At 43.6% G+C, this 27,134-nt stretch overlaps 1 protein-coding gene and 1 long non-coding RNA gene across 10 annotated transcripts in view; one reads left to right on the top strand and one right to left on the bottom strand.

Moving 5' to 3' along the window:
- The window catches only part of TBL1XR1 (TBL1X/Y related 1), a 198,616-nt gene that overhangs the window by 90,500 nt on the left and 80,982 nt on the right, over nucleotides 1-27,134 (bottom strand). For 8 of the 9 annotated variants that reach the window (XR_013233410.1, XM_077348359.1, XM_077348357.1 and 5 more), the window contains exon 2: nucleotides 19,586-19,650. The exons of the other annotated variant lie outside the window; for it this stretch is intronic. The gene's annotated coding sequence lies outside the window, so the exon portion shown is untranslated. The remainder of the gene's footprint in view (nucleotides 1-19,585; nucleotides 19,651-27,134) is intronic. 9 annotated transcript variants of the gene reach the window in all.
- Nucleotides 2,312-10,118, top strand: LOC143842964 (uncharacterized). Its single transcript, XR_013233409.1, has 3 exons — nucleotides 2,312-2,794; nucleotides 5,348-5,514; nucleotides 9,924-10,118. It is a non-coding gene; the product is annotated as an uncharacterized LOC143842964 (long non-coding RNA).

The following is a 27,134-nucleotide window of genomic DNA, read 5'->3' as shown; positions in this document are numbered from 1 at the left end:
GGAAGGACAAAGAATGATTCTATGATTCTAAACTCAAAAAGGCAGTCCAGGAACATTCTAGCTAGAGTTCCTCCCAAGCCCTGGCTCTCCTCACTGGAGCAGGAACTCACTGAGTGGAGACTTCCCCCACTGTTGGGCTGTTAGCTGGATGTTAGCCCTGCCTTCAGATCTGATGGGATGAATCATCTGTCAACCCAGACCTCCTCTGCCTCCAAGAACAAAGGAAGAACAATGTTTGTATACCAAAAGCCAAGACCACAAACCATATTGTAAAACTATTTTAATTGTTCCTCCTTTCATACAACCTTTTCTTCTTTAATCCTTGCAGAATCCCTTCATTTCCACAAGCCTAAACATTAGCTGTGAGCTGAGTTCTGGATTGTGGTCACTCCTTGGATCTTCACTGAGCTGCCATTCCTGAGTACCATTCTTGACATCTCCCTGGTCACCAGACCACTCTATCTATGCAGGATAAAGTGAAGGCAACATGAAGATCCAGCTAAAACAATGGCAACTCCAGCAGAGATACATCTAGCTGGGCTCAGGATTGGCAACGTATCTTAGGATCCAGGTTGCCAAGCATATATGGTGTTGCAGCTGATATATGGTGACCCCACAGAGTTTTCAAGGCAAGAGACATTCAGAGGTGGTTTGCCCTTGCATTCCTTTGTGGTCTTTCCCATCCAAATACTGACTGGTGCTGAATCTGCTTAAGCTTCTAAGTTGTGATAAGATCAGGCTAGCCCCCCAGGTGAGGGCAACTGGTGAAAAGCCCAGAGATTAAACTTTTGGGGTCTTTAAAAGTTTGAGTTGTGGGGCTTTTTTAAATCACTTTGGCTGGAAGGCTTTTGCACTGTTCCAAAACTACCATCTGAAAATAGTTTTGCAGAGAATTTGCCTTTTGCCTTTGGCTTCCCAGCTTTCATAACAACAGGAATGTGGTTCTAATACAGGCACATTAGCAACATACTGATTAAATTTGTTGAGGGAGGGGGAGGAATTAAACTTTTTCGTAGTAAAAATGAAATAGAAGTCATGGATAATTCAGAATGTCCGTCAAATGTGCAGAACTCACAGTCCGACATATGCTTAAATACCAATTTGTTACCAGTGTATGATCTATGGTTTATTTCCTTTTAGATTAGCAATTAGCCTCCCACTAACAAAATGTCAACTACAGATGAAAAAGGGAGAATGCTAGAATGATAATAGAATTATTTCCCAATTCCTTCAGATACCTCAGCTGTTGCCAAATTAGCCTCTAATGTGGTTTTCCTCTCCAAAAGAAAAGAAGGAAGGAAGGAAGGAAGGAAGGAAGGAAGGAAGGAAGGAAGGAAGGAAGGAAGGAAGGAAGGAAGGAAGGAAGGAAGGAAGGAAGGAAGGAAGGAAGGAAGGAAGGAAGGAAGGAAGGAAGGAAGGACTTGGTTTTCTGGACACTGATACACACTGTACACGCTCTGGCTATGCTGGGCTTGGACTGACCCCCCCCCCCGGCTTGGACTTGTTGAGCTTGGATTGCCACAGGAACATTGGTTCTAGTGGTCACTTTTTACATGCACTGTTCTTCAGGGCACTTCATATATGCTCTGATTATGCTGGACACTCTATACATTCAAAGCTGTGCTGGGCTTGGTTTTGTTGAGCTAGCATTGCCAGTCATCCTATTTTCCTGAATAACTCCAATTTTTATTGGAATTATTGAGGATTGATTACGCTTGATACCCGAGAATACCCCATCTCTGGCTGAAAAAATAGCTGATAAATAGCAATTATGTACTCTTTGGCTTCTTTTTTTAGACAAATGAAGTATTTCCAGCTATTTTTTACAAACAAATGCACACCCCTATGTGGCCTGTATTTGATCCCACAACAACTTTGCTTCTCTTCTATTAGCAAGCATTTCTCCTATGTAGGGTATGCAATGAATGGCAGAGAGATGTACAGGATCAAAGGAGTTGGTGTACTGCCCTTCTGAGTTCTCTGGAGGGCTGCTCCATAAATAGCTTCAGGGAGTAAGATATAGTATCGAGGAAGAGCTTGGGAGGACGAGCAAAACAGAACATAATCCAAGTTGATGCAGCTGAAAGGGCCGTGGAAGCACAGAAGGCTCAATACAAGCAGAGACTGAGCCAATTCAAGCTTGCGCAGAATTTCCAAGGTGGCACTGCAATAGAAGCTGTTCCTCAAAACAAATTTAGTTAATATTAACAACAGATGGAGAGGTGGAAGTGCACAAGAGTAAAGCAGCTGGCCTCTGAGTGAGTGGCCAAACATTCCACTTACAAACAATCCCAAAAACCTGACCCGCTAGCTCTGGTCTGTTCAATGAGACTTAACAAATTTATCCACTGCCAGGCAGTCACCAATTAACACACAATCGCTTACAGTGTCCTCCTAGGCAACCTCAGGCAGCATATCTAGTCTACCTACAATATTTGCATAGGTTAGACCAAGTTGCCATCAGGGGGGAGGGAAATCCACTGGGAGAATTTTTGGCTTAAACTTTGCTGGAATGAATGGGAGTCACATCAGATTGCACACTGGTCATTCAGTTCAATTGAGCAGACCCAGCCTTTCATAAGTCAAACATATTTGGCAATAACATACATGGATGGAGTGGTAGAAAGTGCTGTCAAGTTGCAGTAGACTTATGGGGGCCCTATAGAGTTTGCAAGAGACATTCAGATGGTTATTCATCTGGATCTTCTATTAACTCAGCCCATCTCTGACAAGTCTTGCCTTCCCTGCTCTTTGGCTTTGCATGACTAATGTTGTGGATCCCATTTGACTGCTGGTGAGTCTCAAACTGTTGCTTTTCTGACATGGCTGTCATGGCTATCTGTGTGTCATTGATGGTGACTAAGAATTTCAACATCCTCAAAAGCAATGTCTTACGTGAAAGATTAAAACACAAAGAGCCCTGCTGAATCAGACCAATGGTCCATCTAGTTCGGGAACCTGTCTCACACAATGGCCAACCAGTTCCTAGAGAGGGCCTATAAGAACATCAGAAGAGCCCTACTGGATGAGACCAATGGTCCATCTAGTCATGCATCCTACCTCACACAGTGGACAACCAGTTCCTCTGGAGGGGCAGCAACTGAGGCTGAGGCCTTTCCCTGAAGTTGCCTCTTGGCTCTGTGATTGAGAGGATTAGTGCATCTGAAAGTGGAGGTTCCCCCAGTCACCATCGCTAATAGACATTGATAGACTTACCTTCCATTAATCTTGCTAATCCCCTTTTAAAAAATGGCATCAAGTAATAAGTTCAGTTGATCACTGCTCTTTTTATGTTATCAGAAATCAGGGGGTTTGGCACTGTACTCTGCTCCAGTTCAATCGTTCAACTGAATTATTTGAACTTCTGATGAACTGCACCAAAAATAGGAGGGGAAAAAAACCCTAATGCCTTGTTTGATCCTGTGACTATTAAGCTTGTGCTTTCAGTCCTTTTCAACCTTTTGACCAGCCATTTTCTCCTTTAATTTGTGATGTACTTGATACTCCTGAATGCATAGCTTGTTGTGTGTTATGAAAGGAAATGACACAGGCAGGGCTTCCTTGCTCCATTTAAAAAAATTATTTAAGGTACTTTAGAAGCCAGTTATTCACAACCAGCAAAACTCTGGGCCACTTTCTGCATTGCCCCCACCCCTCGAAAGCTGACTTCCACAGTGTGATGACCGCTTCGTTCCTGAATCATTTTATGGGGAAAAGGAGGCCTTTGCAAACGCAAGGTGACGAAGACAGGCATGCTGGAAATCTGCCACTTTCCCATTTCGACATTCTGAAAAAGGTCAACACACTTTGAAAACACTGGGACTTGGCCAAGACCTCCAACTGTTTTCTCACAGGCCTTTGTCCAGGATGCAGGCTTGTTCTTTCTAGCTTACATACCATCAAATATGGAAAGGGAAGGACATGAGCTTTGCTGCCTGTCTGAACGGCTGGACAAAACCAAGCAAAAATGTCAAGCTCCAGCCTGCACAAGGCCGTTTAAGAGTTTTTGCAATAGCTACCAAGCATTGCAGTGGTAAAACTCACCTCCTTCCTGAGACAGATGGGCTTCCAAATCGAAGTGGCTATATTAAGGGACTGTTGGTTGAATTCCCAATGGCGGGTTCATGAGACAACTACTGCTGAGAGCAGATGTCTAAAATTTCAAGCTGTCCTATGCCTGCTCATAGGGACCATTGAACCACGAATAACAGTGGACTTTTGAAATACAAGTTATATGCTTAGCACTGAAGAAACAAGTCAAGTCTACAGTTAGGCAGTATGTAATCCTTGCCCAACAATTTTATGATTAATGCCTAGTACCCACATAACCTCGGCATTCTGCAGGGCCTGCAAAATGGAGCTCTTTCACCAGGTCTAAGGTTGATGCCGGGGTCAGTGAGGAAGATCGTACCCCCCTCCAGCATTAAGCAACAACTGAGTCATCTTACCCTCCTTCCTCCCCCCTATAGAGACAGGGTTGGGTGGGGTAATATTCTGCCATGTTTCACATCCTTATGGTAACTTTTTTTTGAGTTTTTGTGTCCTTTTAATGGGGGTGTTAATGTGACATCTGTCACTCGCCACAAGCCAGCTCTGGGAGTGGCAGGAAATAAATGTAATAATAATAATAATAATAATAATAATAATAATAATAATAATAATAATAATAATAATAAAGAAATATATATATACTCTGTTGCATCTTCCATTCTGCAACCTGCTTAGATTATGCAGATCTGAGGAGAGTCTGTGTGAATAATTTCTGGTAGGCAATAACTGTTATTTTTTGCTTTGGCTGGATAAAAGGGGCCGGCTGACGCATCGAAACCACCATGCACAGCCACCAGAAATCTTATCCAACCAATCTCTCTGGTGTATGCCATTTTTAGGCATTGCATCTGCACACATTTAAGCAATGGGAAAATAATAGCTTCAAGAGGCATTTGGCTTTTCAAGGCACTGCACTGAGGAATTTATTGCTATGATACATTAAGAATCCTGCATCTCACCATTTGGAAGAGACTTATCAAATGTGGAACATGGGGCTTGCAGATTTCTCATTCCTTTCTTAATGTTTTTGGCTCTGGCAGAGCATATTCCTTCATCTACTGTGAAACTAAAGCACTGACCTTCTGAGCTCAGATGTTAATTGTATCCAACAAGTACTGGCACAGAAGAAACAGATGACATAATTTTCTGTGGCACGTCATCAACTTATTTCTATAGCAATCAGCATCAGAGTGTGACGCATCTTGCAACTATTTGATTCTACTAGCAAGTACTCCCTCTTCTATGGGACATATGATATTCATTTAGAAAATGTATATCATACCTTGTGCTTTGACAGAGACTCAAGGCAACTACTACGGGGGAGATGTAAGGACAATAAAACGCACCAATCAAGCAAGCTACAAAAACCAACAATGAACCACATTTGAAATCACGGACCCTCAACCCTGCAAAGAAGCAAGGCCACACCTTTAATGTCATGAAGAGGCAAAACTGATTCATAAGGTAAAACAATTTCTGATAACACTAGAAGGAAAAAATGGGGAAAGACTGACTTCCCAAAGGGAAGTATTTAAGTAGTGCCTCTCGGACTCACAGAGGTTCCATGTCCTGGGCGCCACAGCCATAAAGGCCCTGTTTTATGTACTAGTCATTCTATCTTAGAGCCTCTTCTGGTGCAGAGTGGTAAGGCAGCAGAAATGCTGTCTGAAGCTGTCTGCCCATGAGGTTGGGAGTTTGATCTCAGCAGCCGGCTCAAGGTTGACTCAGCCTCCCATCCTTCCGAGGTCGGTAAAATGAATACCTGGCTTGCTGGGGGGTAAACGGTAATGACTGGGGAAGGCACTGGCAAACCACCCCGTAGGGTCTGCCATGAAAACGCTAGAGGGCATCATCCCAAGGGTCAAACATGACTCGGTGCTTGCACAGGGGATACCTTTACCTTTTTACCTTTACATTCTATCTTCCAGCCAGGAATATTAGGTGATATTACTATACATGGTTATATCGATCCCTTCTCCCCCATGGCCAGTGATGGGCCTGGATGGGGTGGGAAGGGGCTCAGGAAATAAAAATTCTTGCAGGCTGAGGTTTGTCACACATGGTAACAACTAAAGTCCAGAGATATAAGTACCCTCATTTTGACCTGTGTGTGTGTGTGTGTGTGTGTGTGTGTGTGTGTGTGTGTGTGTGTGTGTGGAGGGGAGCACGAGTGAAATGTCACATCGGGGGGGGGGAGTGTTTGGGTAATACCTTCCAGTGTATTTTTGCTGTTTTATCTGTTGTTAGCTGCCGTGAACAGCACCGTACAAATATAATTAATAAATAAAATAAATATATCGGTGAAAGCCACAACAGCGAATGCAAGTCTGTGAGCAGTTGTCAATGTTGTCCATTTACAAAGTGTCACTCACAGAAAGCTTTGCACACATGAGCGAACGTGTCATGGCAGACCACAGGGGAAGAGGCAGTCCCACAGATATAAGAAGCCAAGGGGGCATGAGGAGTTTTCTATGTGATAACCAGTAACTGAGTTTGGGAACTGATGGGCAAATGCAACGACTGCAGAAGAGGAGTAATAAACATACTCTGCCTCCTGATACCAGCCATGCTACAATGTTCTGCACTGACTTGAGTCTCCAAACTGACTTTCAGGGGAGCCCAATGCAAAGAACAATACAGGAGTCAAGTCTCGATGATCCTGTGGCATGGATCCAGGCAGCGGCCAGACCGTCTTTCTCTCAATGTAGCAGTGGCAAGCCAAGTCTGTTCACTGCTATCTGGAATAAGAAGCTATTCTAATTTGGAGTCTTCCTAAAGAAAACTAATTTTGCTAGAAACTATGGGTGGGGGAGATGATTCATCAGCCTTTCTTTGAGTGGGAGAGTAATTACAGACAAAATGTTTTTGTACAGGAGCGTTTTTTCCTCTTGTGCAATGGATTCCATTAAATGGCTTTAAAAGACATTCTGCATGTATCTCATAACAGTTAACTTATTCAAAGCCATCTGAAACACATTACATATTAAACACAGGATCAGCAAGTGAATCCTTCTAGGCCAAGCAGCTGCCCGTTTTATTTATTTTATATTTATATACCGCCCTCCCAGGAAGCTCAGGGCGGTTTACATAAGAACAAAGAACAATACATAAAACAGTCTATAAACATGTGAATAAACTTACAATAATAATAACTAATAGTTGTAACCATATAACAATATAACAATACAAACAATATAAACAATACAACAGTGCAACAATGTAAACAGGTCCAGAGCATATTGGTGGAATTCTGAGGGGGGGCAGGGGGGGAGCAAAAGAGGGTTGAAAGGAGACCGGCTACAGCCGTCAGACACTCTGAGAGGTGGGAGTCAGCTCAGCACCAGTTCATCCATTAATCCAGTATTCCCCAACCCTCGGGTTGCGGAATGGTGCCGGGCCGCAGTGGGGAGGAGGGAGGCGCCAGCGCATCAGTGGGCGCACCTCCCCACTGCAGTGCAGCAAGCGCCGCACTGTGGGGGGGAAGTGCAGGTACCAGTGCGCTGGCAGGCGGAGGCATAGCAGCTCCATGCCTGCGCGTTTGCGTTCACTGGTGTGCCGGCGCCTCCCTCTAACCCCCCCCCCAGTCCCCGGGCCTCCTTCTCCCCGCCTGAAAAAGGTTGGGGACCACTGCATTAATCTATTCCCAATACAGCTCTCTAAGAAACAGTGGCTGAGAAAGGGAGTAAAATCCAACAACCGAACCTCCAATGTGGTTTGACACTAATGGTCTAATGAAGAAGAAGTGCTGCTTCGACCGAAGACAGCAACAGAGCTTAGGCCTTTTGGAAGGAGAAGAAACCACTTTTCATCCAGATAGTGATAGTCTGAATGTACAACACTGCCTTCTACCAGGTTGGACTGCTCTGACTGAAAGCAGCTCCCATAGCTTCTCAGGCATAGAAAGCTCTTTCCAGTCTCCTGCTCTTTGAGAGCTTTGACATGAAGGTGCCTAGGACTTCCACCAGAAAACCTGCAGCAGATACAAGGAAAGCACACACAGGCCGTTTCTGCCAAGGCTACACATCCCAAAGCCTCTTAGTGCCGCAGCATGCAGATGGCAGGACTTTAATAGCCATGATAGAGATGGAATCCATCCAAAGGGCATCCATCAAAAGAGATTGATCTAGTCCAGCATTCTGTATCACAGAGTGGCCAGCCAGCTGCCCTGGAGGGTCAAGGAGGTCAAGGCCAAGCAATCACTCAAAACTGCTAGTATGCTGCTAGGAAAAAGAAAGCAAAACAAAACCGACCAACAATTGGCAGGATCTGAGTCACATTCTGAACACTACCAAACAAGAAGAAAGTATATGGTTTAGATCAAGACCACAACAGCTAGTTGCCCATGGCAGGCAATGCAGGCAAACAGGTAGAATTTGCAGGAATCCTAAGAACTGATATGGACAGACTTGTTCTACCATCAGTTGCTTTTCCTCAACTGAGGGTTTAAAAAGACATGGTGATGTCTTTTCCTTGGCCCAATAATGACTGTTGGTAGGCCTCTACTCTGAATTTGCACAGAATGCCCACTTTCTTAAAAAGGTGCTTAGCAGTCATTGCATCACTGGACTCATGTGACATCATTCCAGAGCCAGTTCAAGCTATTTGATTTCTCCAAGCATGCAGCACCCATTTCTGCCTTCTGTGCCAAGGGCAACTGGATCCAGGAGGTAATGTTTCCCACATGATATGATGTCAATGGCTTGCCAGAGAACTTAACTTCTTTAGTTCACAGTCAAGTTCTGTGAAACCAGGAGACCCTGGAAGGTGAATGGATAATGTCGCAGCAGATGTGGAACTGGAGCTTGCCTCTCCATCTTCATTGTCCGCACCAGTGCTTGGACTCCTCAGGCAGCTTAAAAGATAGATTCCATTGTCTGATTCCCTTTGTCCTTCATTGTCTGGGCTATACCTATTGTTGGTTTGCTTTTTGATGTCAAGCAGTCAGCTTTTGGAGACCCCATAAGGTTTCCAAGGTTGCCTCTGTGTAGCAATCCTGGACTTCCTTCATGGTCTCCCGTCCAAGTACTAACCAGTGTCAATTCTGCTTCGCTCCTGAGATCCAAAGAGACTGAGCTAGCTTGGTCTATCCAGGCCAGGCCTACAGCTTCCCATATTAGACTAGGACCAGACCTGACCGTTCAACCTCATTCCCCATTTACAATACTAAACACCTCATGAATGGGATGTAAAAAGTATAAATACATCACGGAGCATTGGGAGAGCCTAACATTCTTTGCAAGCTTTGGTCACTCCTTCAGGGAACAGGAGCTTGGCCCCTATCTTCAAAACAGTCATCTGCACCCTATTCACATAACTTACTTTTAATCCACATCCAATCTTTAATGGCCCTTTACCTATACTCATTGTTTAACTATTTCCCAATGATGCTTATTTGTCTGTTCTATTTTTCTAACTGACCTTTACTTCACCTGACCTACAGCCCAGAAAATAATTTTATAAAGGGAATACACACGTAGTCATCTCCAATCTTTGCTGTATGCACCACATTGCTTTTACTGCACTATCTGCTACCTTTGCAAATCAGAATCTACAATGTTTGTGCTGTGTCATGCCTCAGACAGTTTCATGCTTGCATTTTCAAAGCCTGTAATCCCAGGCACTAGGCCTACTGCAGTGTTCACTGGATGTCTTCTATCTGATTGGATTGGGTTTTTATTTTATTTTCTAATCTGCCTCGGCCCCCAGCCGCAATAGGAGTGCCCATGTTGGCTTCCGAGAGAAAGCAGTCCTCCAAATCTCTGCCCTGCATTCGATTGCTGGAACTATGTCTGGGATGCTACAGAGCTGTCCTAAAATGCTTGCTGCTCTTGCTGGGGCGGAGAAAAACATTAACAGCGTCTCAATCTCCACAGAAACAAAAGGGGAGGGCAGAAGTAACCCAGGAGGAGTATAGTAACAAGTACAGAAGTAAAGATGGAAGAAGAAGAAATCGAAGAACTGAAGGAAGAAATTTAGTATGCCTTAAGATAAGCCTGCTAGTCGCCTACACTTACTGCTCTCCCCGCTGAGGCAGGAAAAGAACTGAGGGTTGGGTGACTCCCACCTAGAGGAATCAGGAAGAAGAACTTTCAAGTTCTCATCTCCCTGACAGAATGGTTGTTGTTGTTGTTATGTGCGAAGTCATGTCCGACCCATCGCGACCCCATGGACAATGATCCTCCAGGCCTTCCTGTCCTCTACCATTCCCTGGAGTCCTTTTAAGTTTGCACCAACTGCTTCAGTGACTCCATCCAGCCACCTCATTCAGAATGGTGGAAGTCACCAAAAAATACGTCCTCAGTTTCAGAGGGGAAAAAGATGGGGAAAAGAGGGAAATAAACACCACATTATACATTAAAATGTAAGTCCAGGTTTTGCTTTTTAATTAACACACTAGGAGACTATCTCTCTGTTCCAGAACCATGTGGCTCACCTGTTAAAATATAAGAAGCCTCCAGCAAAAATGGAAGGGGAGGATTGTGCTCCATGTTGAACAAAAATCCAAGCAGGAAGGAACTACAATTAATGTCCTAATAATTCCAAAATTATATTTGATTTTATACTGGGTGATTTATAAGATAGTTACCTTCATGGACCTTTGATATTAATAGACCCAAGTTATATGGCTAAAATATAAGGTAGTGTGTTGAAGACTTTGCTAGTATCCCTGAAAAAAAACCAATTAAGAAATAAGTTCATTGATGAAGTAAAATACGAAAATGAGGTTTTATACCCAGGAACTCATTCTATTGTTTGAATATTTTACCATCACCAGCTTGGAAATTTCTTTCTTGTCTACTCAAACTACCTTGGGTGCAGTGTCTGAGATGTTTATTTTTACATGGGATTACCCAAAATCAGATGTTATGACAGGCACATGGCTACTGCCCAAACAACATCCCTGTGAATTCTCACCCTTTACTCTTCCAGGTAAATGCTTCAATATTCAACAGATGTGATGTCAGCATGTTGAGTTTTCTCGCCTTGCAAGCATCAGCCAGTCAACGTGAGAGTAGTGGAGAAATTCCCATGGCAGCAAGATCACACTGGACGTTTTATATTAACAGATGAAACAGGTAAGAGAAGGAAACAATGGACAAGGAATCTACTTGAATGCACATGAATTACGCTTATATTGACCCAGACCATCGGTCTATCAGTCTACTCTGAAAGGCAGTGGTTCTCCAGAGTCTTAAGTAGACAGCCTTCATATCACCTACTACCTGATCCTTCATCACTAAGCTGAGGCCCTCCCCATAGCATTGCTCCCACTAGACTGCAAAATAAAGAAGAAGCGCACAAAAAGGCAACCTAAATATACTGCACTATACTTGAAGGCCCCAATTAGGTAGAGAAATGGGACACAAATGTTTCAAACCAGTAAGTAAATGTACTTTCCATATTCTGTGACAGTCTTGTCTGCTCTGACCAGCAGCTGTCCAGGGTGTTAGGCAGGAGGGTATTCCATCACCTACTAGATAATCTTTTTAGCTAAAGATGCTGGGAGCTTTTGCATGCCAAGTAGATGCTCTCCCACTGATCCCGGACACCTTTCCCAGTAAAAGGTTCTGGCTTTGATGAAAGCTGATTCATGGATGGGACTATCAATGGCTACTAGCCATGGCGACAAAAGGGAAACTCCCATGTTCAGAGTCAGTAAATTTTTGATTACCAGTGTCAGGTAGCATCAGGGAAGACCTCAGCGCCACTATGCTCTGCTGTTGGGATTCCAGAGGAATTGGTTGGCCACTAGGTGAGACACGGTGCTGGACTATGTGGACCACTGGATTTTCTTATGTGTACATGTTCCATGCACAGAGTGCAAAATGAAAACTGCTACTACGTCAGCATTATTCTTTCTACAGTTCCACTAATAAGTCCCTCTTTGATAGTAAGTCAATGAAACATGCCTCTCAATTTATTATTAGCTTTCCTTCAATCCTGCCCTTTTTTTCTGTTTGGAAAAAAAAAGGAAGAAACTGCCCAGAAGACTATTATACCTGGCAATACTGAGCAGAGGAGGCCTACTCTTTGCGTCAAGCACTCAAAGCATGAAGAGGAGAAAAAATGGGCCACTAAAACAGTCATATATTTCTGATAGGCCAATCCAGGAGCGGGAAGTGGGTACTAAAGCAAAACAGGTCAAAGCTGGACCCTTTAGGATCAGAGGCAGTTTTACAAGCCCCCAACGACCTATTTCTAGCACTCGTTCAGTGAACAAGAGCTTGTGGGGGCCTTTGGAAGGCATCATAAAGACAGATACACACACCCACACAATTCCCATGGACCCCTTCCCCCCACCCCTGCAAAAAGCTTCCCCTGTATCACTCAAGGCCAAAAAAAAAAAAAATTGGTAATAGGAGAGAAACAGGTCTGTAAAAAGTAAAGCTGCATTACCAGACACTATTTCAATTTTTTTCCCTCTCTCCAGGAGGTAGAAGCACTTCTGAAAAGTGATGCCCAGCCACGGGGTGTGCAGGTTAAATTGCTATCTTCCTTTTCTTCCCTGCCAGTTCTTGAAAGCTTGACCCGTTACAGATTTATGAACCAAAAAGAAGGAATTTCCCCCCCAATTATGGGTCATTAAAAAGCGCTCTTCTATGGCGCTCTGTATAAATGACCTCTGTAAAGACTGCTGCTTGTTCTAAGGCAGAGCTGTGTCCACGTGAACGTGACACGCCAGCATTCAATATTGCGGTTTTAACAGTCCTGTCAAAGGAATGGAGGTGCTTCACACATCCTCAGCAAATAAATCAGTGCAGTTTAGTGGTTGGACTAGAGTTTTGGAGACCCAGGTTCAAATTCCCACCCTCTGCTAATGGATGCCTGCTGGTTGACTTCAGCCACACACTCCCAGCCACACCTACTTTACACGGTTGCTGCCAGGAGGAAATGGAGGAAAGGAGAATGATGCAAGCAACTTCTGATCCCTGTTGGGATAAAGTTTGGCTTGCTAGGGGTGCACAGAGCAGTCCCAGAGCCACCTTGGTGTTGTGGTAAAGAGCGGAGGCCTCTAATTTAGAGAGCTGGGTTGGATTCCCTGCTCCTCTACATGCAGCCAGCTGAGTGATCTTGGGCTCGTCACAGTCCTGCTACAGCTGTTCTCACAGGGCAGTTATATCAGAGCTCTCTCAGCCCCACCCACCTCACAGGGTGCCTGCTGAGGGGGGAAGAAGGGAAGGTGACTGTAAGCCACTTCGAGATTACTTTGGGTAGAGAAAAGTGGGGTATAAAAAACAACTGTTCTTCTTCTGTAAAGTAGATCAGCATTACTGTTCTAATACTGCCATGGTGGGGAGGGGGTGGAGAGCTATGCTACTTAGTGAATATACGGATAACGTAAGATCTTGGCCTGAAAATTTGTTTGCTCCAGTTTACACTTCTAGCGACCATATCTGCTGGTGGCCTTCTAAGTGGAGCATTCGTTCCGGTGTGCACTCCCAATAAACAGTTCTTTCTCTTGTCTCCTGATCTCATGTGACTTAATCACACATAGCAGATCATGTTGCACAAAAGGTGGGCCTTGAGTAGTGCTAAGACGTGATGCACTTGTGGGCCATGTTCAACGGAGTAGCTCTAAGCCACTACATTTCAAAACCTTCTAAGGCAGGGGTAGTCAATCTATGGTCCTCCAGATGTCCATGGACTACAATTCCCATGAACCCCTGATAGCGTTTGCTGGCAGGGCTCATGGGAATTGTAGTCCATGGACATCTGGAGGACCACAGGTTGACTACCCCTGTTCTAAGGAGCCACTCCAGCCCCATAAGCAGCTCTGTGAACCGTCTATCTCAAAACAAACTTAAAATTACCCACAAAACACCATGCAAGCTTCCATGTTCTCCTGAGCTTTTTATCAGGCCGCAGTTTTTTTAAGATGGGGAGAGAGGAAACTCCTGCACAGTGATTGTAAGGCCTTGTCTTATAAAGGCTCTGTGGGAGACGCTGGCTTAAAACAGTGCTCAGGTCAGCTGCGTGTGGACTTTGAAATGCCATTCTTATTTTATTGAGTTTGTTTCTACCCAGTCTAGCTCCCCAGTGGGGACCCATGGCAGCATACAGCATTCTCCTCTCCTCCATTTTCCCCATTCAACAACTCGGTGAATCCAGGTACACTTTGAAGGCAACCAAGGTTAAAATCTGGATACAAGCTCTGATGTGTATGCACATGAAACTTGGTTCTGTGGCTTCAGACTAACCTGACTCAATCTTTGGGTTTGGCCGAGAGTGGGTGATCAAGCCCAAGGTCACCCAGTGAGCTTCCTTGGCAGAGTGGGGATTGAAACTGGAATCTCTAACCTGACACTCTAACCGAGGCTTTCTCAACCAGGGTTTTATGAAACCTGGGGTTTCTTGACAGCCTTGGGAGGGTTTCCCAAATGGATGGGAGTTCATTAATTTTTAATTTGTAAAAAAATGTCAAACATTTATTGGGTGACATGACCATATAAGGTCATGTCGACTCCCCCCCCCCCAAAAAAAGGCCAATGATGGGCCTGGAGGGATAGGGAAGGGGGGGCAGACCAGGGGTGGATGTGTACACAGCTATGTTTCTCTACCATATTGTGCACAATTGCACCACTTCTGGGGGTTCTTAAAGCCTGAGAATATTTTGGGGTTTCTCTATGGTAAAAAAATTGAGAAAGGCTGCTCTAACTGCTACACGAGACTGGTTCTCTATGCCGTGTCTAACAATCCTATCATTCTCTCCTCCCTGATCTCATCTCTTTGCACAAATCTTTAATAGGAACACACACACACCCCAATTATCTTTTAAAACAAGCAAATGGAGAACTGAAGTTAATGGGTCATGGCATTTTTCATCCAGTGGTGGCAGTGCTCAACCATCAGCACAGAATTCTCGCACCTGAGCTGTGTTCCTTTCTCTTTTTCGTAAGTCTCTTTAGTGAAAAATTCCCCCCCACCCTGTCCCTGAAATCCTTCTACTCCAAGCAGTAATTAAAAATCAGTTATCACCATTCCAAATAACAGACCCATAAGGCCTTACGAATACTCCCCCCTCCCCCCCGCGGCATAACCTGTAGGGAGAAAATTAGGACAAAATGCAATAAGACTTCAAACAGCCTCTTCCTGGTATTTTAAAATTTAATGAAGTGTTGGGAGTAGTTTAATATGGAATGAGTCATGTTTTTTAAGAGTTGCAATAATGCAAAACAGTAACCCAGCCTTGGCTAATTCTCAATGTGCAAACACGAAGTAATACAGGGAAATGGGCAGTTTTCTGCTGGGAAAATAGCAGTGCACAAATCAATCATCCTATGAAACAAAGCACTGAAGAATGTGCCAAAGGACAGTCGGAGTGGGGTGGGGTAAGCCCTCTGCCTATGTCCATAGGAACCATGTTCTTCTATGTAGTTTGTACTTTTAGAAAGCCCACGACAAGGCCCTTCTGGTCTGCAACTATATGTTTCCAGTCCCTACCCCCAGCAGAAAGCAGAGGAGGTGGGGGTAAAAAGCCTCCCAGCCAATTCACTTCCTGCTTTTTGTTCACTGCCAAAAGCTGCAGCAAGGGGTGAAAATGCTCGGAGCCATTTAACCCTTAGCTTTTCGTGGTAAGCAGAAAAACAGGAGTTTAACCTTTAAATGGCCTGTGTTTGGTTTTCCTATCCATAGTCCAGTCCTATTCATGGTTCAGTCCTATCTGTGGTTCAGGCCATTCCATGGATCAGTTCAGCCCTAACTACAGAAGGCAGATGAGATATCTTACACTAAAGAAGTTGCTATATAAAGCATACAGTGTAATTTGTCTATGATTTGGGAAGCAGATTCTTCCAAATGAACACAGGAACAGACTTTACAGTTAGGAATTTAGAAAAAAAGAGCACTACACCTGCATCTAAAATTCTATAGGAAATTTATTGTATGGCAACAGGCCAATTAAGAAAGGCCAAACTTGCTGGTATATAAATTTCTCCAAAAACCCTAAGACAAACAACTTAGCTCCAAGGTAATAAAAGACCACACCATTCAACTAGAAGAAGAGTTTGTTCTTAAATGCCGCTTTTCTCTACCTGAAGGAGGCTCAAAGTGGCTTACATGCCAGATTAGAAGTTGGTACTCCCAACCACTACACCAAACTGGCACCAAACTACTAGGCAAGGCAATCAAACTTGATCTCGATTTCACAAGAAATATATTCTCCAGTTCTGAAAATCCTTTCTTTTTCTTATTTTATTTGTGTTAATAAAGACTGTAAAAAAATCCAATAAAATATATAGTTTAAAATAATAACAGCTCAGTCTTTACTGGGCATGATTTCAATATTTATCCCTGCCTAATCCTGTGGATCTTTCATCACTCCTGTAAACACACAAGTGGCACAGAACCAGAGCAAAGGCTCAGAATCCAAGGTCAGCAGCAGTCAGGAAATAATGACAATGTATTTATGAAGTAAGCGGGCTTCAAAGGATACTGCCAGGCATTGTGAAGCCACAAAATAGGGTGGGAAACAATGAAGAAGAGCTGTTTTTTTTATGACCCACTTTTTTCTACCTTAAGGCATCTCAAAGCAGCTTCTTTTATTTTCTTCTCCTAACAGGCACCTTGAGAGGTAGTTGAGGCTGAGTTCTGAGAGAATGACCATTGGACCTTCCCTGAATAGGGCTATGACCTTTGCCCCTGAGACCCAACCTCTCAGTAGCCAGGGTGTCAGATTCCACCATTCTGGCCAAGGATGTCTGAGGAGACCTTGAACCAGGAGATCTGGGACTACTGGCAGCGATAGGCATGGTTTGTCTGACATCTGGATGTGTTAAGAGTTATAGTGTGTTACCTAATCTTTTTTTTTTTTTTACAAAAGAGGAAAATTAAGCGCTGGTTGGCAGAGGGTTTCTTGTGATTGTTTGTACTGCTTCCTTTCTCGGTTCTTGCCTCTTTTTTTAGTTTGAATCCTAGAGGGCCACAGTATAAGAACTCTCGGAAAGAAATCGAGTGGTGAAAGGTGGGTGTTTCCCACCGGGAGACAGGAGGTTTTCATTTGACCTGCCTCCCTTAAAGAGAAATGGGAAACACCCACCAAGATGTCTTCCTGACCTAGAGGGAGAACAGTAAATTGCCCAAGGTCATCAAGCTGGCTGCACGTGGGGGTGGCCACCCCTGGAATAATAGGAAATCAAACCACGTTCACCAGATTAGCATCTGCCGCTCTTAACACTATACCATGCTCTCTCTCTCTTTTTTTTATTATATAAAAAAGTTTAAACTCAATAACCAAACATTATACAAATAGGTCTACTGTGGCTTTTTGGGCCTTTCTGAACAACTGAGACACTTTCCTTTGTTTACTAAACTATAAAAGTTATTATCTATTTTCAATTGGTTTTTTCCCCTACATCTCATCTAGCAAAACTGAGACATAAGTGGTAAAATAGCATAAAGAACTGAAGTCTGCAACACTCTCTACCCCACCCCCACCACAGTATTGCAAGTTTGCAAGAGTGCAGCTTTATAAACCAAGCTATAAATAATGCATTTTTATGCTGTCAAAGCAGCAACCTAAGTTTAGCGTTCATACGAAAATTTATGGTGCCCCCCTAAGAACACTTTCCTAAGGTTAACAGACCTGTGTAGGATTCGGGGTAAACCTGCTTAGGATTGCTTTCTAAGTAATACTTATGCTTTGATTCCCACCATAGTTTCAATGTTTACAGAAATTCTACATCTTTTAATCATCTAACTACTCCAGTATTCAACTCCCAAGACTGGAGGGGATGTCACATCGCTAGTCTAGCTGATTCCTCTTGTACTCTGGAATGTAAGCATTGGCCTTTGGGCACAATCCACCAGAAACCTCCCCCGCCTGGCTCTCTTCACAAGTATGTGAGTGTGTGTGTGTGTGGGGGGGGGGGGGGGGGTATCCAAAAGGCACAGGACATCTGCTTGGATTATTACTCCCACTAACACCACTAGGACATCTGGTAGTAATATTTTGCATTTACACATCACTCACTGAGCATTCAAATCATAATCTTACATACATAAAATGGAGACCAGGAGAACGATGAAAGTCACTTTAATAATAAATAAATATTTTATTTGTATGCCGTACCATCCTGTTAGCTTGGGGGAGTTGACAACATTCTAAAAACCACACATAATAAAATAACAATACAATAATACAACCGTCTTTCATTAAAAACCATCTCCTAATATTGATGCCCTATGGGCTTTTTGTCAGGGGTGTCTGTTGGCGAATGTTTCAGGTGGGAAGGCCAGTATTTCTTGATGTCATTGCCTGGCCTCAACCACAAGCTTGGCAGAACAGCTCAGTTTTGCAGGCCCTCCAGAATTGTGTGAGATCCTGGAGGGCCTTGAACAGTTCCGCAGGGAGTTCCTCCGCCAGGCATTTAGCTGAGGTCAACTTGAGCCAACCACATCCCACTGGCCCCCGCGCCTCCCTTCTATGATAACCACTGCCAATCCGTCCAACCCACAGCGTCATCAGTATGCGTTAGTTGACTTAACGTCCTCCCGATTGTTCTTCCATTCTACTATGTTATCTACTGTTACCACTATATTATTATTTTCATAAATACTGAGGTATCTGTACTGTTTTATGTAAACCGCCCTCAGCCTTCGGAGAGGGCAGTCTATAGAGTTAAATAATAAATAAATCTGCAAACATGGCTCTCCAGGAGCTGTGGAGTGACTCTACCACAGAGGCAGACAATTTCAAGTGGGTACAAGCCATGCTGTTTCATTCCCTGTATGATCTCTGGCTGAACAAAGACACAACACACAAGTGATTTCCTGAAGTCAGCGCCAAGCTTTTGAGAAGGTGCAAAAAGTCATTTAAAATCTGTAAAAACAAAACCCCAACCTTGGTGGAAAACGTACACGACTCAGACTCACTTTCCTCGGAAGTCTTTGGCTCTGATAACACATCACAAGCTGAAGAGTACTCTACGTATGCCAAAAGACAAGAGTCCTTTCTCTTTTTTTACACACTGATTTTTTGACATGCATTAACAGCACTGCTATTGCTTTTATGGAAATATAAAAAGGGATTGGGGGAGGAGAAGAAATGATGTTCAGATGTACAGCTTCAAGTTTGCAGAGATCCAAGAGTGGCCTTTTCAAGTTACTGAGATGGTTTAGGGGGGGGGGGAGAGATGCTGTGCCTTGCATCCACCTTCACTCTGTGCCTGCTCAACTGACACACAGTGGAACTGGAAACACAACAAGGAGTTCTGTAAATTCTGGTGTGAATGACAGAATGTACTGCTTTGAGGCTATTAGTATCCTAATGCTTCAGTTTCGCCAGAAGGCAATGAAGGAAAAGCTACCGACTTTACACAGATGTCAAACTTGGCTGTCAAATCCACCGATAGCAAAAAGTACACCGCAATATTTGCCAACATCGTTAGCTGCAGTTTCTAAAAGGCCCTTGCCAAGTAGTCTGCTTGTGTCTTCGTGTGTGTGTGTGTGTGTTTTGGGGGGGGGGAGTTCCAGATTTTTATTTTGTTTAAGAACATTCAAACACGAGACTGACTTAATAGCATGGAAAGGTACTTACCATTGGCAGTGCATTGATGGGTGGAAGGTTTCCTGACAAGAGGCTCCAGTTGCAAAAAGATGGTCCTGGAAGAAAGAACAAAACAACCCAAAAAAAGGTAAACAAAACGGATTTAACAATTTCAAGAGAGTGTTAGCACAGCATAATTCCTTGACAACGTTGAGACCAGATTGCTCAGCAGAATTCGCAAAACCGAAAGCTGAAAATTTCACCTCTGAATTACCGGTGGAGTAAGAAGAATATGTTAGAAATGGCACTGGGGAGGAGGAATCATTCACTTGGGGTTAAATATTTAATGCTCAAAGTTGATATGTTTGCTCTAGTGGGCCACAGAACTAGGCAGAAGTGTATTTCACAAAACGGGGTACCACACAGTGCGGGGTAATCATCTATCTCAGAGCTTTATGTCTTGCAAGTCACTCAAATTGTCCAAAAAATCATGTTGTCATTGACCTATTAGAACCAGCTGCTAATAATTTCTATTCAGGAGACTATGGGAAGCAATCCAAATATGGTCTACTTTGAGGTAAGTTCAATTTTATTCAATGGGGCTTCCAGGAAAGTGTTCTCAGGAATGCAGCCCACTCAACTTTGATGTCCTACAATAATCAATGAAACATACCTCAGAAATGAAAAACATCCAACCCCCTATATTCAAAAGCCCAAATTTCTCAATTTTTCCTCCCTGCCACTGCAGGCTGAAAATCCCTGTTTCAATTTTACTTCTTCCTTGTGATTCTTTCTTTTTCTCTTTCCCAGCCCCAAATCTTCCCCCATCAAATGTACACATTCAACACTATGTATCAATAAGTATTCTTTACAGATTTCCATCTTTGGGAATTTTTAAATAGAGGCTAGATAGCCATCTGATGGAGAAGCTGATTCTGTGAAGGTTCAAGGGGGTGGCAGGTTACAGTGATAGGGCTGTGAGTGTCCTTCATGATGCAGGAGGGTTGGACTAGATGACCCACGAGGTCCCTTCCAACTCTATGGTTCTATGATGCATAAATACAGTATGAAAGCATACTGGAGGCATACACGACACAAACAAATCCTCCAATCAACAAAGTTGCCATCGACAAAAAAAAACTTAAAATAAAAACCATACAAGGAATAGCTGAGCTCAGTAAGCATACTGGTCCACAGCAGACTCCAAAAACAAAAGCCATGTTGCGACAATTCAGTTAGACCTATCAAATTAAGACAACACAGTGTACAGAACACAACAGCTGCATTGGTCTTAATGGAAGTTATAACAAGGTTTTTGTTTTTAGATACAAGGAACAGTTACTCACCCCTGCCCAAGAGGAAAGGAAGACTGTGTCAGGGTACTTTACACCAGTGGTCCCCAGCCTTTTTTGGGGCGGACACTGGGTGGGGGGAGAGGGAGGTGCGGGGACTGGGGGGGAGAGGGAGGAGCGGGCACCGGCAGGAAGTGCAGGCGCAAACACAAAGGGAGGGAGGCATGGGCACAAACACGCAGGCGCGGTAGCTCCACACCTGTGCATTTGCACCCACTAGCGAGCTCCATGCTGCAGGGCGAGCAGCGCTCGTGGGCGGATGCAAAGCAAAGGCGCGGAGCTGCAGTGCCTGCGCATTTGTGCTTGTGCCTCCCGCCACAGCACGGGCTGCACCGTGGACATGAAGGGGGTGCACCCACTGGCGCGCCCACCCCACCCCCGTCACGGCCCGGTTGGGGAACACGGCTTTACACCACATGTGGCTTATATCCATTCATGGGAATTACTGGTTTTGTGTGTTTCCTACCATTTGCTAAACAGCGCTGGCCAACAGTCTTCTGATGTGATAGTAGTTTCGGGGAAACAGCGGGAAAATGCCCATTGGAGGAGGTGGTTTTCATTTATGTGCTAGCTGTCAAAGTAAGGAAATGCGAATGGATGCAACCTGAAATAACAGTTTCCCTCAAGTGACAATGCCATCGTAAGCAGCTCTACTTAGAATCCTATTCAAGTCTACCCAATGTGGCTTCGAACATGGATTTTCACATCTCCTTCACTTGTCACCTTATCAAGGAGAGATGGTAGAGGCCACAAACAGGATGCATTTATCTGTTTTCATTTGAGATTCTCAGGTTCAAAAGAGAAAAGAAATAAATGTCACTATTTCATCTCTGGCCAACTCTGGATTCAGAGAGAAAAACATTGCTCAACAAGCATTAATTGCGTGACATAAAGTATCAAAATACTTTGCACTGGGGATATGTTGTTTATTACATGCCCCACCACACACACTCACAAATTGTGTAACCTGTAATATGGAAGCAGAACTCTGAAAGTTCTGTTTCTTCTTCTCAAAAGCATCAGTGCTACTGCATAGCAACTGCCGGCACCCAAAAATGCTAACTGCCGGCACCCAAAAATGCCAAAGGGTACAAAGGCTCTGCAACAGACATACATGGGTGGAGAGGATGTGGAAATAAGGTTCTTAGTGGCATCCAGTATCCTATTAGGATGGCCAATGGACCATAAAACAGCCAGTGTGGAGTAGCAATCAGCATAGAAGACCCCAGACTCGAAATCTCCATCATGAAGCTCAACGAGCGATCCCTGGCCAGGGTGGCCAGTCACTCACCCTGACTCAGTGAAGCCTATCTCACAGGGCTGTTGAGAAGATAGAAGATAATATTATTGTATGGTTATTTATTATTATTATTATTATTATTATTATTATTATTATTATTTGATTTATTTCCCGCCACTCCCTACAGGCTCGTGGCGGGAAACAATAGTCTTAAAATCTCCCGCTAAACCCGTTAAATGACTATAAAATACCCAACACGGCGGAAAATACCACTCTCCCCTAGCCGAACAAGGGCATTGGGGGATGGAGGGTGACTACTTCAAACCCCCAGGGGGGGCAATGTTCTTCCTCGCCAATCTCAGCCTCAACCATAAACCTGGCAGAAGAGCTCCGTTTTACAGGCCCTGCGGAACACTGACAGATTGTTTCATGTATGGTTCAATGTAAACCGCCCTGAACCTCTGGGGAGGGCAGTATATAAATATAATAAATAAATAAATAATAAATAAAATGGAGAGCCAGCTGAGTACACCACTCTAAGTTCCTTGAAGAAAAGGGCAGGATAACATGATGACCCACTGAACATGAGCACCAGCAAAACAGAGCCATTACTAACTGCACAATACAGAACTCATAATCTCTCATTCCACATCTCATTCCACAAACTGTAAGCGGGGTCTTTCTTAAACCAATGGGGGAGGAGGAATGGCAAGTTTAAATAAAGGATATGAGTCAAAATAATATTCATTATAAGTTAGATGTTTCCATGCCAGCTCTTCACGTTTGTCGAACTAGCAAACCGGCATTAACTATGTGCATTTCTTTCGTTATCAATTACAATAATTACAAAAATGGGGTGCTTTAATTATTGTAATTATAATATATAAATAAAACAAATTAACCATCTAAGCAGCCTATAACAAATAGAAAAGATTTTCTTTTGTTTTTATTTCGGTTGTTTACATCACTGTAATCTCTGCCCGTTTGGCTTCACTATCACATGGCTGGCAGTAGTTTCTTATAAGGGCATAGAGGGAAAGAGGGTCTGGGCTTTAATAGAGCCAGCTTGGTGTGAGAGCCAGCTGAGTGTAGTGGTTATGAGTGTGGACTTCTAATCTGATGAGCTGGGTTTGTTTCAGCACTCCCCCACATGCAGCAAGCTGGGTGACAACAGCACTGACAAAGCTGTTCTGACCGAGCAGTAATATCAGGGCTCTGTCAGCCTCACCTCACTCACAGGGTGCCTTTTGAGGAGTGAGGAAAGAGAAGGGAATTGTAAGACTCCTGGGAGAGAAAAGCAGCATATAAGACCCAACTCTTCTTGGTTGGTTCTTATATGCTGCTTTTCTCTACCAAGGCCCAGACAAAAAGCTCCTGAGGCCAGATGTGGATTCTGAGCTGTCATCTGCCCACCTCTGCTTTAGCTAGCCAAAGCCAAGACGTCCTGCCTGTCATCTCTCCTCTTTCTACCCCAGTAGCTGACCACAAGAGATCTGGATTGGAGAGCGCATCTGCCTAGTTTGAATATAGAGATCTTTTCCTTGGCTCTCACCAAGCCCTGACAGCAGGCATATTTCAAACTAAACCCATTCAAAACTGGAGAACAAGCTTAATCCACCTTGAATGTTGCACAGCAATCAGAAGTTGATTGTTTTCAATTGCTAAGTACTCCCTTTACATCCCAAATTTGCCTCTGTTCATTCTCTTCCCATCTAGCTTAACGTTTGAAGCCAGTTTATGGAATGAAACAAAACTGGAATATTTTACGATACGACGAGTCATATCTCCAAAGAAATAATAAAACCTAAGGCCAGCAAGTACGCAGGCAATAAGAAATTATGTTACACATTAACATTGCTCACTGACTTTACTTTTTTAATCTGTGCAACTGTAAATTAATATCCTGTGATTCCCTAAAGCAGCAGAAGCAGAGTCAATCTGAACTTGCAACAAAAAAAAATGTAAGCGTTTGTAACCCATTGTACTCTTCTGTATATTAATAAAATGGGCTTTGGTGGAAGAATATTCTGAGTGCATGAAAAAACAACTTCTTTACATATAGGCTAAATGTAGAGCTTTCCATGCGGTAGCATGGGGAACAAACGTCTGCCCACTGAAAATACTGTTTCTAAGATAAAAAGATAAAACAGATTCCAGACCTGGAAGATACAGCGAAACCAGATTCAGAAGGATGACAGAAGGGATAAAAGCCTTCCCTGTTAAAACAGGCAAGGACCAAAAGCCAAGGTCCAGATGCTTGCACCACACCTGCCAAACTGGAGGCTTCATACTGATTGACAGTCACAGCGTCCAACCATTTGCAGTTGCAAAGGACTATAAGGTTTGAACAGAGAATTCCCCAGCAGAGCTAGGCTAGTGGTACAAGCTCAAAAGCTCATAAGTAACCTAACTGCTCGGTCAGAACAGCTTTATCAGAACTGTGGTGAACCCAAGTTCATCCAGCTGGCTGCATGTGGGGGAGCATGGAATAAAACCCAGCTCACCAGATTAGAAATCCGTGCTCCTAACTTAAGCTGACAAGACAAACATCAGCTAGAGATATTTACATACAACCTCATATTCTTTTGTACTAGCATTCTTCCTTAGCCTGGAAGTTTTAGTTACTCCATTCAACAGTTAATTCTGTAAATACACAAAAGAATTCAGCAACCTTTGCCATTTCTGGACCGGCATCTATCTATAGCAGAACAGTCAGCATGCACTGTGGCGTCAAATTCTGAAGTGACAAGTTGCAGTGCTTACCTACAGGCAAAGTTGGAGGCCAACACTTTTGCTCAACAAAAGTGTCTCAACCCAACACTGAAGATCCAAAGCATGAGTTCCAAGGTATTTAGATCAAGCAAAGTAGCCATCACGTTCTTCAAAACACACATATGCATATGCATATGCAAACATCCGCATACTCAATAGACTACCGAAGATTACTCTAAAACTACCAAGTCTCTGAACGTATCTTGAATCCCCATAAAGAAGCATTGGAGGGAGGGTCTACTATGCTGCTGCTTACTGCCAAGGCAAACTCTTCTCTTGATTATAAGACATGACTGCACACAGCAATGGCTGAAGTCCTTCGCAAACACCATCTCAAAAGTGTTACGTGCATGACTTGCATGGGAAAGAAACACAACAGGCAAACCACACAAAACTTGCCTGCAGATTGTACACTTCTCCTCGCCTACTGGCTCGTAGCAAGTAAGAAATGATTTCAATTGACCAGGCATGATAAACTAGAAGAGAGACAGGTATCATTCCCCTCCCCTTCCAGGATGTGAATAAGGGTTTAAGCTAGCAAGAAAGTTAAATTTAAAAAGATGGGCTCATAAGTTTACTAGATATTTGAAGACTGGTCTGTGCATCCTTTGCTTGGCCAGGTTTGCCAAATCTCATCAGATCTTGGAAGTTAAGTAAGGTTGGACTTGGTCAGTATTTGGACGGAAGTCCACCCGTGAAGTCCAGAGTCACTACGCAGAGACAGGCACTAAACAAACAGTCTGTGTCCACCTCTTGCTTTGAAAACCCCATGGGATCACTATAAATCCACTGAGACCGTGTAGGATTCTCAACAACAGAACTGTCACATTCAGGAACTAGGCTTTTGTCTCTTGCTCTTTGCGGTCAAAAAACCACTATTGCTGGTTTTATCCAATAGTTATCTCCCCCCCCCCCCCGAATAAACATGGAAATCCTACTACAGAGACTGCAAGAAAAATCACAAACCACTTAGGGGACAGGGAGAGACAATTCAAATATTACTGGTTCTTTCCTCACACCGCCCCCCCAAAAAAAACTACCATATTTGCCGGCGTATAAGACGACTCCCCAACATTTCCACTCAAAATACAGTACTATGGGCCACTATGGGCAGCTATGTCTATCCCAACTGAAGTGCACCCGGCGTATAAGACGACCCCCGCACTTGGAGGCATGTTTTTCAGGGGGGAAAAGTAGTCTTATACGCCAGCAAATACTGTAATTAAGAGGAACAATGCTGAGTGTTGCCTTAAGCTATTTTGGCAATACTTTCCCAAAGCTGATGAAGCCCACATATGGAACTAGTAACACCTTGGCCATGAGAAGATCGCCCTTTATTTCATGCTACAACTTGGTTCCAACCTTCCATTCTCCTGGCCGTTTCCCAATGAAGACCTTCCAAGGGCAAAAGGCAGTTCAAGAAGAGTGAAGAGTAGATCCAAGAGAGATTTTGAATCATACGTGCTCAAAGTTCTATTCCATCCTTTCTTATCCTGAAAAGAATCTGGATTTTTGTTTTGTTCTGTTTTCCTTTTAGCCCAACAAGACAAAAAAAGGAGGGGGGATATTTATGGATATATAAAGAGGAGAAAGCAAAGAAGACTCAAGAGGCTCAGAAGAACAAAATGGCGTTGGGGAAAATGTTACCTGGGAGCTCTGTGAGATAAAGAAACAAGGGCTGGTCTAAGGGGAAGGTCACAATGCATCAGCAGAGCACCTGCTTCACACAAAGTCTCTAGTTCAGACCCCAGAATATCGATGTTTTAATTTATTATTCTAAACCACCCCAAACCTGCTCACAAGGAAGGGCAGTAGAAAAAAAATCAAACTATCAAACTATAAATACATAAAATAACAACTCCGTATACGGTAGATCCATGCATTCATGGAAGATCACAGTCCTAGCTAAATAAGTTAATGAAATGGAGGGTCTGTCTAGAGGTGAAAACAATGAGAAGAACGTTATTTGGGAACCTCAAAACACTATTCACCGTGCCCTTCTACTCCAAGTCCAGATGGGTGGCAACTACCCAACCACTGTCCCAGATTCTTCTGACATACCAGGGGATCCCTGGACTGGGCCACAGGCCCAAATGACAGCCACTGTTTCACGTATAAGCGCATTCCCATTAGCCTAGGCTGGCTGGCTATTTTAAAGCATTTCCAACCCCTCTACTGTGACATTCTGAACATTCAACTAGGGAGTGTGTTTCCCTCAACTCAATTTTAGTTGTAA

This window comes from Paroedura picta, chromosome 8 (assembly GCF_049243985.1).
Source record: "Paroedura picta isolate Pp20150507F chromosome 8, Ppicta_v3.0, whole genome shotgun sequence".
NCBI classification, from domain to species: domain Eukaryota; kingdom Metazoa; phylum Chordata; class Lepidosauria; order Squamata; family Gekkonidae; genus Paroedura; species Paroedura picta.
The sequence above is the reverse complement of the archived record's forward strand: the minus strand, read 5'-3'. Positions and strand labels throughout refer to the sequence as shown.